At 37.1% G+C, this 16,591-nt stretch overlaps 1 protein-coding gene and 2 long non-coding RNA genes across 7 annotated transcripts in view; 2 read left to right on the forward strand and 1 right to left on the reverse strand.

The window, feature by feature from the left end:
* LOC137473026 (uncharacterized) overlaps positions 1 to 8,367 on the forward strand; it is a 53,364-nt gene extending 44,997 nt beyond the window's left edge. The window contains exon 3 of the long non-coding RNA XR_010998561.1: positions 8,291 to 8,367. This is a non-coding gene — a long non-coding RNA (uncharacterized lncRNA). The remainder of the gene's footprint in view (positions 1 to 8,290) is intronic.
* The window catches only part of LOC137473027 (uncharacterized), a 146,808-nt gene that overhangs the window by 59,519 nt on the left and 70,698 nt on the right, over positions 1 to 16,591 (reverse strand). The gene's annotated exons all lie outside the window — the stretch shown is intronic.
* Positions 11,187 to 16,591, forward strand: part of JAKMIP1 (janus kinase and microtubule interacting protein 1) — an 88,905-nt gene continuing 83,500 nt past the window's right edge. For 2 of the 5 annotated variants that reach the window (XM_068188661.1, XM_068188662.1), the window contains exon 1: positions 11,188 to 11,347. The gene's annotated coding sequence lies outside the window, so the exon portion shown is untranslated. Of the gene's footprint in view, positions 11,348 to 16,591 lie in introns of all 5 variants that reach the window. The other 3 variants (XM_068188665.1, XM_068188663.1, XM_068188660.1) reach the window with 2 other exon arrangements.

The raw sequence follows: 16,591 nt of genomic DNA on the forward strand, positions 1-16,591 counted from the left end.
ACAAACCCGAGGTCACTGAGTTTGTGCCTCAGCGGAGCTAATAGATGCTGTCGGCTCTGGGAGCACAGGTTTGCTGCGGAGGCTGAGCTGCTGCTGACGTGGAGCACAGGCTGGGCTGCCTCGAGTCCTTGTCCACAGTTTGTGGCTGAGTCACTGGGTGACCTTGTGTAAACCTCTTCCCTTGGCACACGCTGCCTGCAAAGGAGGAGCACTAGCAATGACCGGCTCACTTTTTCCTGGGTGAGGAGTTCAGTGAAGCTGCAGATTAGATGTAAATTATTTCATTTGTTTCTTGCTTTATTAATCTTATGATAGGCACTGTATGTCGATGATAATAAAAAAGGACATAGGGATATACATGTGGGACAGAGAGGAGAGAGCTGGGATGGAGGGATGATAACTTGTCTGAAGACCTTATCTTTGGCTTCCTGGATTTTGGACCATTTTCCAGTTGACCCTGCAACACTGATTCCAAATTAAGAAACCTCTGTTTAAAAAGCAAAAATAGTAAAAAAGAAAAGCTGGTACTGAAATTTAAAAATGAAATTTATTTCAGCCTAATGTTACTTTTAATCTTTAATATGGCTTCTTCTGTGTAGACATACAAGCCTGTTCTTAGGAATATACATATAGAAATAGAGGTAGTAGTGTTATGGTGGACTGTCTCTGTAATGGGTCTTTGACATCCTATCTCCCCCCTCCTGACAGATAATTTTATGCTGTTCTATATATTTTAGATTTACAGCTGTTTGATCTGTTTATAGACTGATCTGCCTTTTTTTGAACTAACTTCCCAAAAATTATTGAGTTACAAGTGTTTGTATACAGACCAGCCCCTTAAGCCAGGAATTTCTCTAAAATGAATGAAAAAAAATTAAAGGAAAGACTGTGTTCCTATGAAATCTTTGTAACACAGTAAAGCAAAAGCTTATACTTTTCCAGATTTTCACATGATACCATATTCCACCTGGCAAAGATCCTTGGCACAGCACTTGGCTTTCATTCAGCTTGAAATTGAAATTTTTAATGTACTATTTCAAATCTTCCATTATTGAAAAACATATTTTAAGATTTCTTGTAGCTTTAAGGGTCTGGCTTATAAAGGGAAGGACTGCCACGGAGCTGCAAATAAGAGTTTTGTGACTGGTTTGTCAAAAACTCTGAAAAACAATACGCATTCCATGAAGTATCACTGTTATGACACAGTGCAGATTTCTTAAAGTACACAAGGAAATTAAAAGTGAACACTATTACTTGTAGCAATGGTCACATTTAGCAATTTTCAAACTGATTGCAAATGCTGATGTAAAAATTTGTTATTTTTAAATTAATCATGTTAAAGTTAACTTTGATAATAGAATAACATTTGCATAAAGGATTTTCAGTTAAGATATAGGAAACAGATTTCAGGTTGTCCAGATTTGGGGATTAATTTGTTTCTTTATGAGGCCATTGTATGTATTTACTTGTACTCATATAAATGTAACATGAATGTCATGCATATTTATATACTGTTTTGCTGAGGCAAAACAACAAATAAACAAGCCATATGTAAGAGAAGCTAAAAGGCCTGAATAGCCTAATAAATCTTGCATTAGACTTACATTTTATATATATTAGGCCCTGTGGAGCACCATTGAAAAAATAGGAGTTCTTTTTGGAGGGTGAAACCTTTGCTTTTCCATTGTGTGAAGGACTTTCAGCATGCAAATACATGAAGTTGTTTTACCAGTGACAGACATATGAAGAATCCTTGTTCATGTTTAAAACTGAAAAATCTCTAGTATCTAAAATATTTAGAAGAGACTGAGTTGGTGATCTGACATCACTTTGATAAAGCAGCACTGGACACTGTGTGTGGGAGTAGGGAAGAAAATGGTCTTTTAAAGCTTCACTGTGCCAGCCTATGCCTGTGAGTAAGCTGGATAACAGCAACACAAAATAACTTTGGTTGCTGGGTAAGTCCAGAGGACAAAAATTGTTACTCAGCAACTTGAAACTGATCTGGAAGAAAAGCATTGCCAGTGAGCACAAAGCAAAGCAGAGCAATGGCACAGCATCTCCCTTAATTCTTGTCCCATTGCAGTGGGGAGCCTGCAGAGCTGGACTGCCTGCTGGTGTAGCACAGGCAGACAGAGCAAGAGGCGTCAAGCCAGGGAATGAGAGTTACACAGAACTATTTTTGAAGCCTGTGCATGGCTGGAAATTCTCTCTGGATCTGCTTATCAGTCAGAAAAGTCTATGGAGTGTGTTGAAGAACATTATTTATTTTGTTCTTAAAAGTTCTCAAAACTCACTGGTGTTTAAGACTGTATAAAGAAAATAATACTCCTTCAAGTTTCTTAGTGCATTCAGCTCGCTCCTACTGATGTGTTAGACCTCCCAGTGTTGTACTTTTTAAGATGATGCTTTATGGATGACTGTATGAAACTTTGGTGTTCCCATCTGTGTTGCACTTGTATAAATCCTATGGTAACATAAAAATTAATGTTAACCTAAAAGAATAGGCTGTTGTCTGAGTAACCTAAGAGTATGGAACCTGTCTATAAGCTTATTTTCTGTGAGAGAAAGAAAGGGTCTTGGATGGAAGAGCCTCCAGGGAGCAGGTTGGTTCCTTTGACAGACCTGGAAGCAAAAAGAGCCCACAAACATTTGTAAACAGGCTGAGAGGTGTCACCAGTCTTAGCCTTGAGAAAAGAAATGTGTGTTGGGGAAAACATTTTATGACTGCTTTTTTTTTTTTTTTCCTTTTTTTTAAAGGTATAAAAAGACTGGGTCTTAGAACCAGTCTCTGGCCATGCCCACTGAAAGCCCACTGAATATGTTTTTTAAAAGCTTTACTATATTTGATATTTAATGAATACAGAATTTGTTACTTTATTAGTTAATTATTGGTAGATTTAAAGGACATAATTTCATATGGATAGTGTTCCCTCCAATTGCTACTTCATCCCATTCATTTTAATTACTGAAGAAGTTTTTGTATGACTGTTACACATAAGCATTATGTAACATAGAGAATACAGATTTGCCTAATTCTTCATGCAAAAGCAACCCTGTCCTGCGGTTTGCACACTGTATTTATCATATAAAATCTAGTAAACACTGTAGTTAGCTTACTTTCCAAATGGTTTAAATCAACCATAGAAGTAGGTCACACTCAGAGTCTTCTGAAACACATGCTCAAAATTCCTATTGCCCCCTACTTCAGAGAAAAAGAGAAAGAATAGGAAGATTTTTCTTTGCATCGATAATCCAATTAAAACAGCAAGGTGTCAGGAATGATACCAATTCCTCTGAAAGCACTGTTTCAGTCATTGGTAGGCTCTCCATCTGGGAATTGTGGCATAGTAATCTGCAGCAAGGCAAAAAGAATAACATGGAAACAGATTTGAATTGTTGACCTAATTTTGGTAGTCCATCATTGCTGACAGAAGTTCAAATGATTCCGAAGGGTTCCTTATTATGGGGATGCCAAAACAGAAAGATGTAACATAAGGGAGGCAGGAAAGTGAATGACTACTTCTGTATCTGTCATTGCTTCTAGTATCCAAATAAAAGTTCTGTGTTTTGTCCACCAAAGATGTATTTTGCAATAAAAACAAGAGTTTAAAACAGATCAGGAAAGTTTTCATCAATATTCCCTGTTAGTAATGGAAGATGTATTTGTAGCCAAGAACTTGCTGCTTATCATGTCTGATTTTAGCTCTATCAATTTCAAAGTTGGTATTAAAAATAAGAGAAAGTTTCTGAAGTCTTTTTGTGCTCTTTAAATTTGTTCACTATGTAAAGAATGGAGATTGTGGTTGCACATTTATCAGAGTGTATGTTGCTCATATATAGAGTAGTCTATAAAGGTCATGCCACAGCATTTTCCTGCTGATAAGTCTGTGTTGAAAGGGGGTGACTCTGTGGCGTGCTCTGTGCTATCTCTTCCTTGGGCCATGATGCATTTACATTGAAGCCTCCCTTTAGATTGTCTTTACTTTCAGGGGCTTGTTTTACATACCTCTTTTTTCTTCTTCTTTTTCTTCTATTTTTGTCTCCTTCTTTTATTCTTTCCTCCCAATCTGCTTTTGGTGCAGCCACAGCAGAAGGTAGCACATTTCTGGTTGTAATACTGTGTATTAGGCAGACACTGAATGGGTAAAGGAGAGAGCAAGTGATGTATGTTGGGCATAAGTGTTTGTTGCTGGCAGGTTCTGCCTGTCAAAATGTGAAGTTGTTCATGAGGGGCTGCATCTGTGCCACTTATTTATATGTAAATAAAGTTTTTGCCCTGCTGGAAATCCCAGGGAATCTGGTACCAAAATATCACAGTCTTAGAAATCCAAGAGCAGGGGCAGGAAGGGGAAGATGCAGTCTCCTTGCATGTATTTTGTCTGCCTGACAAATAGATCTCTTAAAAGCTGTAAATCAAATTAATATTATAGATAGAAAGCTTTAGAGTAGAATACAAGGCACTATAGTAAAATGTCATAGATTTTTTGAAAGAAACATGCTTTTTTAATTGTTGAACATTTGGTTGTATGAAAGAACCCCTTCCCCCTGCTCCTCTAGCTGTCAATTAAAATAACTTCTGACAAAAAGCCAGTAGTAATGTACATACTCTCATTACAAAGCATTTGCCAACTGAAATCTCTAGCAACTACTTCACAGAGCTCACAGATGTATTCAGCACTGTTTCCCCAAATAAATTGCCTTTTATTTGGGTCAGTCTTGTTTTATGTTTAGTCATTTCAAAGCAAAAAAGCCTTGTTTTCAAAAAGTCTTCAAAACGTGGATCAGCTGTACAAAGACATAGGGAGGACTTCCAAAACATTCAGGGAAACTGTTTTTCAGTTACCATATGCCAAGGATGGTTGCTCTTTATTCTGCTCTGGGGATTGTACTTGGACCCTGCCTGTTTCTATTTGAGGTGTGTTGTAGCACTCTTTTACAGAAAAAAGGTGTTCTGTTGAGATCCCCACCCCTTGTAGTCCACAGACCTTGCATATGTGGACTCTACATGACATTGCCGCAGTTGCCAGAGGAATTGTCCTCAGCTGTTCTGCTTTCCAAGAAGAAATCTAAACTAGCTGTCCACCTTAGTAGTTATTTTTTTAAACTTCTGTAAGTAATGCACTCAGTTTAAGAGTTAAAATGGTCTAAGATGTCCCATGTGAACAGATCTGGCTAAAATCTCTGAGAACCTGAGTGCTTTGCCTGTTTTGGGAATCTCAAGGAAAGGATGGAGGCTGGAATCAGTGTTTACTCTCTTACCCTTAAACCTGTCTTGCTTTCAAGATGCAATGCTGCCTGAAATGATGGAGGTAAAAGTGTAAGAAACAGAACTTTGACCAAAGATTCTATGTATTGCAGTTTGTGATTAAAAACCTGAACAATCTCGAATACCTTCCATACTTTCCTGAATATTTGGGAAATGTTGACAAGTATTGCTAGTTATTTCCATGTAAACAGAGAAAATCCTTCAATTTTATAACACTGTATTTTGTCTAGAGAGCCATTATATGATAAAGAACATGACTGAATCAACTTTGTTTATTTAGCATTTGCTGCCATAACTACAGGATATGAACATGTTGGTGATTTTACTGCACTGAGTGAAATTAGTAATGTATCAAACAGCTCATCTGTCAAATTATTTATATAATAGTTTTGGTTCTTTGAGGTGCTTTTGGTGTGTGTGGTATATTCTGAATTCTGAATGAATTTGAACAGCTGTAGTTTATGCTCTACTTGTTGGTAGATTAACAGATATATTTCCACAGTAATAGCTTCCCCTCTTAATCCTTCCTCTCCACCATTAGAAAAAGATTTAGCTTGGCAGTTACTGGAAATGAGAAATTAAGTATCCAATTATTTTAAGTTATTTTTGTATTACCATATCTTTTAAGAAGCTATAGGAAGATTACTGAAGGATTATTAGGTTGTAGTTTTCCAGTGGTTGCTGGTAATTCACTGTGATTAGCACTCTAACAACTTGTACTGACTGGCATAATTAAATGTTTCAAATTTGCCCCAGTTTTTGCAAGACTTATTGCCAATTAATCTTTTTTTTTTAATCTCACTCATATGCTATGCTACTGAAACATCCACTTTCAGAAGCAGATATTATCAAATTACTATGCTACTTCTTTTTATTTGCTCTTATTACTGTAATGTACACAGGTTCTAGATCTCTGTTTCATTCTTCTCTCAAAGCTTTTGTAAACACTATTCTTGTTATATAGTGAGGCCAGTTGGACAAAAAGAAAAGATATTTTATTTCTGAGTTTACTTGAGAATTAAAAAAAAACTATTAATCTTAACAATAAGGATCAAATAACTTACTTTTTAGAAGAATTGGTACTACAGAATTAGTAGATATGCTAAAAGTACATTTTTCAATGTAGACAAATTACCCAGGTAACTTTGGAATTGGGAGCTGTGGTTTTCTGGGTTTTTTTTTTTTTTCCTTTTGAGTCTTGTGGGTATTGGTCTGTTTTGTTGTCATCTTATTGGCCTGATTGCTGTCTACTTACCTTTTACAAGTAAATTCTTGCTTTGTCTTAGGTGTTTCTATATTGCATGTTAATATGCGGAAACCTTTTTTATTTAAATATATTTAGATTGCTAACTGAAGGCCAGAAGAAAGCAGCACATTTTTTTCATGTGGAATAACAATACTGGAATATTTAAGAATAGGGCAACTCAAAAAGGATGATGAAGATGGGATGAAGTGAGACGTATCTGACGTCATAAAAAAGAGAGGCACTTGGCCTGAGGAGGTTTTTTACTATATAAATAAATTTAATTCCTCTTTCCCAGTGTTTTGTGCTACTTAAATATGCCAACTAAGCTGTTTCAGCACTTTGATCTTCTGCCATGATCTGGCCCTAGCTGTACTTTCATCCTTTTCAAAAGTATTCTATCACAGCAGTGAATTTGGCCCTAAGGAAATGAGTATGCAGATTTCCTTTCTCCTTTAAATACTACCTAGATGCCTGTCTTTATTGAACAAATAAAGGATTAAGGTTTTAAACCTCTAACAACAGAATACATGGTGTCGCCTTAAACAAACCCCTAGAGAGAAATGCAGTATTTCCCAGCAAGGGAAGTGGTTTTGAAATTCTGGTTTTGGGACTGGTACTGTTGGATGCAATCCTGATGTATTTTATGTGAAATGCATTTTTTGTGAAGATATGAACGTTGTACATGATAGTAATTATATCCATAATGTTTCGGTAGAGTTCACATGTGGAATTCTGTCTGGCTTCCAGCACTCTTGCCCAAAAGGCAAAGAGTTTGACCTGTTCTGTGTTGTGTCTGCCAGCTCTCTGCTTTGGAGACCCCCGTGTCTGCTTAAGACACTGCTGAAATCTGTTTGGCTTGTTCAATTCACTTGTCCTCAATCTCTAACACAAGGGGTATACCAAGAGAAGATTTAGTACTGAGGAGACTTTACTTGCTTTTTTTCAGTCTGCGGTGAAAGGTGTAGTTAAAGGTGTTCAGAGGCTGTAGGAAAACTGAGGCAAATGTTACTATAAAGGAACTTGAATTGCTTTCAGTCATTAAGCTTTCAGAGTGATATTTTCCATGAAGATATCTCCATAATGATAATTTTATTTCTGTAAATTTTTCTGTGCATGGAAATACCAATTCAAATTAACATGCAGTGAACATCAACAAAAACTCAAATGCTTCTGTTGTTTCACCTTGTGATCAAAATACACTGAAGTATTATAAAGAAATATGAAGTAAGACAATATCAAGGCCCTGTCCATTGTCTTTTGATTGTTTGTTTTCAAAAGGAAATTGTGATAATTGCCTTCAAGAACGGAATTAAGGTTTTCTAAAATTTGGTCTTGTCCTTCTTTCAGTATGACACATGATAACTTCCTTATGTTGGTATACTTTTGGTATTTATAAAGATTCATGGCAGTGGACAATCTGTATGTGACAATTTATAGGTAGCCACCATGACAATTTAGGTATCCCAAAACCCAATAACTTGTGTTGAAATGGAATGCAAATTTAGTGTTAGCTAGGCAGAGTTAACAGTCTGGATTGACCTTATCTAATTGCCAAGGAGCTTAGCAGCTTCCATCCTGCTTTCACTGAGGACCCTCTAGGAAAGGCCACCCTTCCATATGCGAATTTAATGGAAAGAAGATGCTACACTTGTAATTTCCTATGATACCTTATTCTGCTGCATTTTGTTACCCTGTGTAAATAAATTTCCATTGCATTGCTAGCGTCAAAGCTGTTAATGAAATCTGATTTATATTAAATCTCTTTTGTTTAACAGATGATGTCACCAATACTGCTCAGGAAGCCCTCCTTGCTGATGAAAAGGAGAGTGTTCCAATAGGACTAGGAGCTGTGGTGTGGAAAGTCCCAGAACAAACATAGCTTGTGACTTAGCTACTGGTGCTGCTCTCTCTTCACCTCTTTAAATTAAAATCAAACACAACTGCCTCAGAAACCTGTGGACAAGAGAAAGGTACTGTGCATTGCCAGCATGTTGGTTGGGTAGGGAAGAGAATAAATCTGCCATACAGATATGATGTTGTCATTTTATTACAGACATTATCATTTTAAGCCTCAAGTTTGAAATTCTTTTTGTACTGAGCGAGACTTCTAAACACAACCAGGTTTTGCAGGCAATAAAATAAACCAAATCTGTATGAAGCTTTTGTCTTTTTGTGAGGTACTTACATTCCCTTTACAGAGGCATTTTCTGGATTCACTAAACAGATTCTTGATACAAACATTTTCTCACTTGGGATATCTTAATTAATTTTTAAGTGGTTTCACCACTACCACTACCACCCACGGCATCTAAGATGTGCAGTACAGAAGGGTGCTTAGTGTCTTGTATTTATCATATGTTTGCTAACTTCAGCACTGTGTTACCTATGCTATATCTGTCCCCATTAGAAAGAAGAAGGGCTTTAGTTGCTTTGGTCTCAGTCTAGAGAGCTAAGCTCCCTTGACAGACTTTCCCAGCCTTCTGTTGACTTTTATGTGTTTATAATGTGTACCTGTCTGGGTATTCAGCAGGCAGTTATGTATGCCATGCATAAACCCCAACATAATATTTTTTTTGCTTCAAGGATCATCTTGAAATTACCTGTTCATCCTATTAGAGAAGTATGGCAAGGATGAAAGTTTAACCCCATGCCTAATTTTTGGTATTTTCATCTTGTGGTAGTCCTGCAGTGATGACAGAGTTATTAGGCTTAGAAGTATTAGGAAATAGTAAACCCCCACTCTGTGTAATTGTTCTTTCTACAGCAAAATGCTGTTGATCCCTAGAAAAGACATTTTTATCTAGAAAGATACTGAGAATATAATTGAGGTTTGCCAGAAAATTGTAGTACAGAAAGAAAAGAAAAGCATCAGTTACCCAGGAAGTATCCTTTCCCAATGGTTATTTTGTAGTTTGCATATTGAAATTGTTGCCTCTTTGCTTTGCTTGTTTTGAAATATACTTTTTTATATTTGGTATACTACATAGTGAACTCTTCCTTCTCTGAATAGAAAAGTATGACACTAAATAAGGCAAGTGCTGTGGGAACTGACAGCTGTAGAATGCATGATTGTTAATAAAAAGTCACGAGGAAGGAAAGAATAAAGTAAAAAAATGGAGGATATAGAATGAGTCTTAGGGTCCATCTGTTTTCTGTGACACTCAAATACAGCTACTACTTCATTGTAGTAGCTGATTTTAACACTTGACAGAATTTCATTATAGTGCAGTTATTATAAAGAAACATAAAGAGTGAAAAAGAATGTCTAAAATAATTGAATATTTGCTAATGTAATTAACTCTCACTATTGAGAATAATTCTTTTCATTTCTAATTTCTAATTTGTAACTAAATTTGTTTTGGGGCAACAGATAAACTGATGTGACAACTAAATTCTCTCTTCAGTACTTGGGAGGGTAGTTAATATTTTTTTTCTGACTGGGTTTAACACTTAATGTTAAGTGCATGAGGAATTTCAGTCATAGATTTATCTTAAAATGTTATCTACATATCTACTTAATCATAACAGCAAGTAAATGATGCTGATTTTAGAAAGAATTAAAATGCTGAACTCTAAACCCATCTGCTGACTATTGTCACTTGGCTTTCTGTAAAGGTAAATGTATTTTAGTTTTTAAATTTCAAAAAGATGCTATTTAAAGATTATTACCCCCCTGTTGTCCTTTAGACTGCTCTGTTTCTGTACATCCAAACAGTGGAACACAGATTAAAAATTTATTTAGACTTAATAGTTTGTTTAGCTGACTCTGCATCATAAAGATGAAATGTTCTAAACATGAGTCTTCAACAGCCAGTGTATTTTGGAAAGTGATTCCATCATGTGCCAGTTATCTTTGTCTATCCTAACCGCTGGAACTGCCTTATAAAATTTTGAACAGTGGGTTTTCATCTTCTGGATTGCTTATGCACATTTGCCCAATGCTACAGGAAAAAATCTTGCCTATCTGGTCCCTGTTTTTCTTTTTGATTAGTCATATTTCTTGCATGTCAATGTCTTGTTATTTGTCTAGACTATTCCTGATCTCTTCCAAGTGTCTCCTCAGACTGGAAGTGCAAACACAGGCATTCATGCAGGAATGGTGCTGCTATATCATGCAGCTGTGAGCTGGCACTTTGCTTTAGAGAATGGCTGGCTGCTTCTGTGAAAATTTAGGATTGCTGCAGCATGTCTGGCCCTGCTATAGGGCCAGGCACATTTTTTAAATGGCTCTTTCTTTTGCTGACTGATAATGAAATCTAACAAAGATTGATATTTTCCTTCTTTCTCTGAATGCTGAAAATTAAATTGAGATAAACTTTGGTATTGCTCTCATGTTTCTGTTTTTTCTTAATGTCCTTTGAACAAACAATCTGTGCTGACTAATCATCTATACAAATATTACTGATGTTCACTGCCACGTGATTACAGACCCATTATTTTCCAAACACAGAAAACAAGTACTATAACATCCTTGTGTCTAAAGAGTTTTTCTTACTTGCAAATGTAGCAAGGTAGGACATTTGGGTGGCTGGTGGCTGTGCAGCTGCTGGCAGAATTCCCACACACGTTTTACCATTAGATAAGTCTGTGGTTGGTTATGGTTGTGTCGAGATAAGATAAGTGACGTTGCACTTAGTCATCTAAAAGTAACCATCCGTGTGCTGAGTGTTTGCAAGCGGTCTTAAAAAGAAAACTAAACAGACTTTTCTGACACCATGGAAAGGGCTCTCAAATATATCAGCCTTGCTGTCCAGTATTAAAACACAGCAGATCTTCAGTCTTTTCTGGAGCTCCTTGTATGTTCACAAATGAGTATGAATGGGAAAAAAAAGGTATGAATTGTGAGAAACCTGTAGCCTATGTGCTGCGCATTCAATAATCAGTGGTGAGAGGCCATAAACTTGGCAGTTCTGAGAATTCTGTAGGATATACCAGTTTTACAGCACCTGATGCTTTTTCTTGATAAATAGGCTCTCTCTTGGTTATGGTTGTCTTTCTAGCTTTTTGTTTGTTTTTCTCAGTTCTTCGATTCTTGGTTATGGTTGTCTTTCTAGCTTTTTGTTTGTTTTTCTCAGTTCTTTGATTCAATTAATTTGTCGTGTCAATAGCTCCAAATGATGTTTTGAATATTAAATAGCTTTGATAATGGGATTTTATTACAGCAGTATATGTATGCATGTGGGCATAATCCTGTTTTATGCATAGCATTGTGTAAATGTTGATTTCTAGGAGAAAAATCTTGAAGGACACTAATTTTAATCTCAACACCTGCAACATATCCTTTCTGAAGGAAACCCATCCTGTGCACATCTGCACATACTATATTTATACAGGTGTGATGGATGTTATTACAACACAAGACAAAAATGTGACATTTTAAAGTAGAAGGGAGGCGGAGAGTATTTGGGCATTTCAATTAACTTCCAACAATCAGTGTAAGAATTAAAAATGGGACAAGGACAGGAAACATATAACCTTGTTATTTATTGGTGAAGACTTGCATATCTCAAAGCAAACATCTAGAAATTTTCTGATATTTCCAGATGTCTCTACTGCAAAAAAAATTAATAAACAGTATGTGTTTGTAGTGTAGCCATTTGAATTTATATGCCCTGGGAGGGGAATTAACATGGTGTCGCTTAAGAACTCCCAGTTTTTACATTGTTCACTGAAACAGGCAGCATTTCAGCATTTCCCCTTTCATGTGCAAGGGCAATGTACACAGGTAACAGCCAAGTCTTGATTTACATGAAGCTTTCAGTTTGCTAGTATAGGTTTGCTATGTAGGAGGTGAAAAATTACAGTGTTACTGCCATAGCTGTGATAACCTTAACCTTAAAGGAAAATCTGATTCACCCTTTCACCTAAATTTTAGGGAGATGGTGAGGAAAGAATAGTTCTGGGAAATGCCTATTTCCATATTTTTCCACCGAGTCTTCATTAAGACTAAGTTTGTCTGTGAAGTCACTGCCAGCGCCCTAAATTTGAGGCTTCCCTCTGCCACCTCCTCTAGGGGATGAGGTTGGAAGAGGAACAGAACTGAACACCAAGATCACTTAATAGCATAAACAATATGAACATATTTTCACACAACTGGATTCATAGATAGGGTTGCAACTGTGTCAAATTTACATGATAATACAACTTGAATAAAGATTTTTGTCTATGGTCACAGATGATTTACAGTCATTTAGACCTTCCAGAGAATAGCCTTCTTTGCAGGCACCATGGCAAGAAGGAGGTTGTGTTCTGAAGCAATGAAGCATAAACATTTTTCATTTAACCATTGGGACTTCTGTAAGCTTTAGGTTGGCATGTCTTGGCCTCAAATTTCTGCAAAACATTGTACCATCTTCACAATTTGCTCTCTGAAACAGTATAGTGAAATGAGAGTGAAGGAGAGACATTATATAGGTAAAGAGACAGGATTTTTTCTTTGGAGTGAATAACAAATCACTTTTTAGTCCCCCTAAATGTCCAAAACAGCTTGACTATGACAGCGCTCAGCAGTTTAGGGTACACTGCTAGCAATGCTGGGCCCCCATAAATTGGATACCCCCATATGCTGCGTGTACAACTTGCACTCTAAAGCACTCAAAGTTGTATGTTCAAGTGGTCTGGTTCTATCTAACATTATCCCAAATTTAGGAAGCTTTTAGGAAGCTTTATTTCCATATACATACACACATATATACATATGTGTGTGTCTGTGGGCATTAATTAATTTCTGAGCTTCAGAATACTTTGGGACAGTCTCATCTGGACAACAAAAAGTGTCACAGTCTATTGTGGTGTGTCACAGAGTATTTCTGGAGTTTTATATTTATATCAGCTTGGCTGTTTCCCTATTTTTAAGGTGAACCATGACTGAATGCATCTTGTTTTTTAACATTCTGAGGCACGCTATCCTTAAAATTATGATGTTGATACCTGTTTCTGGATAAATACATTTTCTGCAACTGTTCATGGCTGCCACATTCAAATTTTAGTATCTTCAGAGAGCACATTTGTATTTCTGGTGGCTGACTTGCCAACATTTCCAACAAGTCTGGAATGGTTTGAATCAAATTTGCTGGCAGTTACCAGAAGGGTATTTTATTTGTAGTCTTCTCACGGCGGTGAAGCATTCTCTATTTGTGAATATTGGAAGATGGTTACACAAAGAGTTCACAGTTTCTGTTCTGTGCTTTTCTTGTGCTTTGTCATGTTTGTCTCTGTCCTGTTTAACCAGAGAGAGAAACAAAAGTTTGTCTCCAGGCTCTTGCTGTGTTAGTATCTAGCTGTGCTTTTAACTGCCCATAGTTTGAAGCCATTGCACAGCTCCCTTTCAGGGAGCTGAGAGAGGAAAGAAGCTACTGTCTGGCTGAAACACCCAGTTTAAATATTTTATCCCAGGTGATGCAGTTGCATCAGCCAGTTCCCAGAGTGACTTAAACTCTGTTCACTGCAATGAACATTCACTCAAATACCAGAATTTGAAATACCAGTTTTAGCTGGCTGATTATCAGAGCAGTGCTTTGAGAAAGTTAACAGATCTTCCAAGGGAATTGCAGTTTTGTGAGACAATAAATTTGATGATTCTTGAAAAAAAAAATTAAAATTGCAGACTCTTTCTAGGTCTCTTAAGTTTCATTTCTCATTACATGTATCCAGTCTCTTATTTCATAATATTGTCCTCAGAATACATTTCTGATAGTCTTTCTGGAAGTGTAATGCCTTCTTTGCTGAGAGATTACATGATTTGGTAGAGAAAGGCATCTGTGACAGAGCTGTAGATGGAACCAAAATCCATCAAGCCTTAGCCTGTGTGTTGCCAATATGATAGTAATAAAAATTATCCAGTTAGATTTGAAATGAGATTTGCACATGGAGGTCAAGAACATTGAAGCTGAGCAGGAGTACTTGATGCAGTAATTAAACACAAGCTTGAGGTCCTAAATTCTTGAGCACAGGTAGGTAACTTTTTGGGAATTCTATCAGTCTTCAAAATTTAAGCAACAGCACTGCCAGTTCTGTAGTGTATATCCTTACTTTGATCTCAGGAACTAAGGAACTTGTCTTTAAAAGTGGACCACGATGGGAAGTTTGGAAAAAATGCAGCATGTTCTTTTGTCAGTGTTCCTATATTACTGGACCAGGCTGATACCTTCATGTTGGCCAAGAGTCCTGATTTTAATGAGAAGATGTGTGAAAGTTGAGCCATCCCTTGGTAGGTGAAGAAGTTTTGTAATACTTTGTTTGTGCTGACTGATGGGCTTGTGCAGCTCTGCATAGAGCTGCGTGATTCTTCTGTGCTGGAGCAGTGAGGTGAGGGTGTGAGCTGTCTGCCACAGCATCAGGTAGCTTACAGACTTAGTGAAGGTGGTCAACACCACAAAATAATTACTGAGATCAGAGACAGTGGAAATCATGCCCCTCTGCTTCACTGTTCAGCTGGTAACTAATATCACATCCAGAAGCACCTTTTCTTCTCCTTACACTTGCCTGACCTCTCAAGTCTATCCTATTGATTTACAAAATAATAAATATTCAAGATGCAATTAAGTGTTAAAAAACCCCAGGTTTTCTGAGTTTCTTCCTTTCTCTTGAGTCATCAAATTGGGAATCTGAACCTCTCCCCCTAAACCTTTCAGTTGCCTTGTACATTTTCTACACCACATTCTTGCCTTGTACATTTTCTACACTACATTTTCTGTCATCTCTGAATTTTCAATTTTTCTAGTTTCAGATTTTAGTTATTCTATCTCTTTACAATAAAATAAAAATAATAGTAGTGATGGGTTTAAAAAAATACCCGAAGGAATTTTCCTGAAAAAAAATCAGGTGAGTAGCTAAACAAAACTGGTCCAGTATAATCCAAAAGCCTAAATTTGACAGGTTGATTATATTTGTGGGGTCAGTGATAGTCAATAAAGATATTAGAATCTGTCTCTGTATTTGCCATTTATCTAGCCCTAACTGAGAAGTGCTGTAATTTGCCCTTTCTTGCTCCTTCTGGTTTTGCTCTTAAATGTTCTACTTTAATGGGAATGGGAATGGTTCTGCTCCTCAGTGAGAGCACAGAGATCTCCCTGCTCATACCCAGGGCACAGTGAGAAGGTCCAGAGGCTGTTGCACAGTGCCAGACAGCAGGCATCAGGTCAGGTCTGTCTGTGCTGGAAAGAAAGGAATTGGCCCAGAGATCAGGGGAGCAGCTCTGCCCAGAGCTGCCTTTCCGGAGTTGCAGTGAACCCAGCACCCTGAAGCACTGTGGTTGTGTAACAGAGCTGAGTTGTGGAGGTTGTGGAGGGAGGGTTCTGTTTTACTTTTTTTAGTTGCATTTGAACTTTGCCTTTCTGTGCTAGTGTCTCTTTTATTTCATGTGTGCCATAGGACTCCTCTTTGTAGCATTTTGTCTTTTAATAGGGCTCATAGAGCAATTTTAATGATTAATGATTTGGTAAAACCTTGAAACAGTGCTGTAAGTGAAATTGGGTAAATGTTAATAATGTACATTCATTGAAGCCAGTAAATATTTTTTATTTACTTAAAATAAAAAACTCCTGGAGTCAAGCTCATAGCTTTCTGAGAAGAGGTTCAGGTTAAGTTTTCTTAACTCCTAGTGTAGGGAAGTGTTGTGTCTTGCAGAAGGGAGGTGCAGGATCCCTTCCCTTCCCTGTGCCGTGTCCTCTTTGGGTCAGACATTCATTTTTACTTGTGGTAAATCCTTTTAAAGTAAGAGCTAGGTTTTGAGGGTGGTTTTGGTGGGCTGTTTATGTCCTTTCACTAGAATGAACCCATTAATATACTGGAAGCTATCCAGTGGCATGGAGTAGTACCAATCAGAAATAAAAATTCCATGTCACATGGTTGTTACTAGCAGTTACACAGACATTTACACATTTGTGTGTGTGCATAGCATCTAAATGAGTTTGATATGCTTACATTTTCCTTTTTTTTTTTTTTTTTTAGTTGTTGTCCAGTGACTTGGACACATATTTTAGTTGCATATGTTTTAACAGATGCACACATCACAGGCAACTAATTCACTGAAGGGAAAATGAATACATTGGTGAAATTAATTTAGGAACTTGCCA

The sequence above is a fragment of the Anomalospiza imberbis genome, chromosome 4, assembly GCF_031753505.1.
Source record: "Anomalospiza imberbis isolate Cuckoo-Finch-1a 21T00152 chromosome 4, ASM3175350v1, whole genome shotgun sequence".
NCBI classification, from domain to species: Eukaryota; Metazoa; Chordata; class Aves; order Passeriformes; family Viduidae; genus Anomalospiza; species Anomalospiza imberbis.